Source organism: Vicia villosa, unplaced genomic scaffold, assembly GCF_029867415.1.
Source record: "Vicia villosa cultivar HV-30 ecotype Madison, WI unplaced genomic scaffold, Vvil1.0 ctg.000987F_1_1, whole genome shotgun sequence".
NCBI classification, from domain to species: Eukaryota; Viridiplantae; Streptophyta; class Magnoliopsida; order Fabales; family Fabaceae; genus Vicia; species Vicia villosa.
This window is the reverse complement of record NW_026705444.1, coordinates 4,914-7,407: the sequence shown is the minus strand read 5'-3', so window position 1 is coordinate 7,407 and position 2,494 is coordinate 4,914. Positions and strand designations below refer to the sequence as shown.

Sequence of the window (2,494 nt, the reverse complement as noted above, 5' to 3'; positions counted from 1 at the left end):
CCATTTCCAATTTGTGGATTCAAGAGGATTGGTTGGAATTTATTTCGTGACATTTGGCCTATTCATCATGGTGAAGAAAATTGTTTCTTATGGATTATTTGGAAGATGATACAAGTTTGAAACATTTCATGGAAATTTCATCAAAATCGCAAGAAATATCTTTTAGTCCATTTTATTGAAATATTATTTCAAGTATGGTTTAAAACCATAAATTCAAGAATTCAAAGTTCATTGGTGCAAGAATGTTCTTCACATTACTTCAAGGAATTTCCATTCAAGAATTATCATGGATCATTTGGATTTGCAAAATTCGAAATTCATTCAAAGGACATCCAATATTCATGTTTCGTACAACTTCATTCAAAGATTTCAAAGGAAATTCAAACATCCACAAAGGAAGATCATTCTTTACAAGGTTCTAAATTCCAAAGTGGACTTCATTCAAAATTCAAGATTACATTCAAAGTTCCAAGAATACAAGTTCATACAAATTCTTTTGGAATTACAAGAATAAAAGAAAATACAAAAACATTATTGAATTCATTCTTGAAATCTTCAAGTATCCATTCTTGATGTCCAAGTCTCCTTCTTCGTGTTTTCTTCAAAAGTCCTCATATGACATGAAAGAAAAAGAGACATAAAAGGGGTGAATTTAGCAAAAGTTCAAATCAAGTCAAAAGTCAAAGAAAGTCAAAGAAGTCAAAGATAGATTTTTATGTCATAAATTTCTACAACTTAGAGATATCATAAAATGACATGAAAATTTTCTCACATGGCTTATGTCATAAAGGAATATTTTGGCTTATGTCATGTGGAATCTTTTTGCTTATGTCACAATGGATATTCCTTTCTTACAAGAATCACAAACTTGGCTACAAAGTTACATAATGTCTAACATATCCTTTTCTTTGCCTATAAATAGAGGGCTCTTTCTCATTCAAAAAACACACCAAAGCAACTTAAATTCTTGCTTTCTCTCTTCTCTCTATTGCTCATATATTGTTCAATAGACCTCTTGGCAAGAAGAAATTCTCAAGCCAAGAGATTCTCTATTGGAGGTGAGCATTCTAGTTACAAAGTAAGGAAGAAGAAAAAGGTAATTCTTCATACCTTTCTTGAAGATCTTCATCTTCAAGCTTCCAACAACTTGAAGTTCCATCTTCAAGGTGCTCCCATAAGTCCAAAGAGGTGTTGTGGCATCACCTTCATCAAAAGCCTACAACAATTTCAAAGAAAGAGAGGTTGTTAGTAACAACAATTCAAAGTTGTTCTACAACAATCAACAACAATTTGAGGGTGTTCTCCAACAACACCACCCGAAATTTCCAGAAGAAAGAAAGGAGGGTCGAAGCCATACCTCCGAACTTCAGTGGCAGCCCCACATCATCTTCAATACAGCACCCGACGCTTCCAGCAACAAGTTATGGTGAAGCTGTAACAACGAAAAATTGCAACAAAAATTCAGCAATATCAAACATTCATCACAGTTCCGAAGAGATCAACAACAACAATTTACGATACATAGTTGTACAACACAGCAGCAATAATCCAGAAAACAAAAGTAGCAATCAACACGTACCTCGATAGAATCCGGCGAACACCTCCTTGCCGTAAGTAAGTCACTTCCACTTTCACGCTCAATATTGCTGTTAGTTATTGTCGTGTATATTCTGAAAATCAAAAGTAGAGAAAGCATGACTTACTGTTGCTACTGAATTGTACCATGAAAAATAAAATTGAGAAAAAAAGCACACCTGGATTTTCACTTCTGTTTGTGAAATCGGGTTACAAGTTAATGTTGTTCTTGATTGGTTGAGTTTCAAACAAAGCTCCTCCCATGGCCGCGGTAGAAGAAAACCGTGAGGGAGGGAGTTGTTGTTTGTTTACAAAGCACCGAGTGAAAAATTGTTGTTGACATTTGCGAGAGAAGTGATGATAAAGATGAAAAATCACCATGGTTGAAACTCAGTAAGTTCTGTTGTTGTTCACCGTGAGAAGAGAGAAACCGAGAGAGATTCGTGTTGTTGTTGTTGTTCCGAGAGAATAAGGCAATTTTTTGGTTGTTGTTGTTTCTCTGATGTTTTCTCAGAACTATCGTGAAAGAGAGAAAGGGAAAAGAGGCGCTGCCTCTAGGTTTTGTTTTAGGGTTTTTTTAAGAAACCAACCCTTGTGTTAAGAGCAGAGGCGGATCCGGGTCTCTTTGACCCGACCCGGTCCGGTCCAGATTGTTTTTTTTATTTTAATTCAGCATATTGGGCTGCACACCTCCCTTTCAGATTTTGAACCTCCTCAGGCCCAATTATTAAATTTTTCTAAGTATTTCTTTTAGAAACTATTTTTCATAAAAAGTATTTAGTATTTTATTTTAAATATAGGATTTAGTTTTATTTTCTAATCCTTATTAAAATACCAAAAAATATATTAGATACATATTTTTATTTATGTTTTCTAATTATTTTCTTCTTTCATAAAAACTACAAGAATATATTTTCTT

At 34.0% G+C, this 2,494-nt stretch overlaps 1 long non-coding RNA gene across 1 annotated transcript; it reads right to left on the bottom strand.

Moving 5' to 3' along the window:
- Nucleotides 1–367: 367 nt before the first annotated feature.
- On the bottom strand, nucleotides 368–1,507 carry LOC131632698 (uncharacterized). Its single transcript, XR_009293082.1, has 2 exons — nucleotides 1,358–1,507; nucleotides 368–1,216 (listed from the first exon to the last, which is right to left on the bottom strand). It is a non-coding gene; the product is annotated as an uncharacterized LOC131632698 (long non-coding RNA).
- Nucleotides 1,508–2,494: the final 987 nt, after the last annotated feature.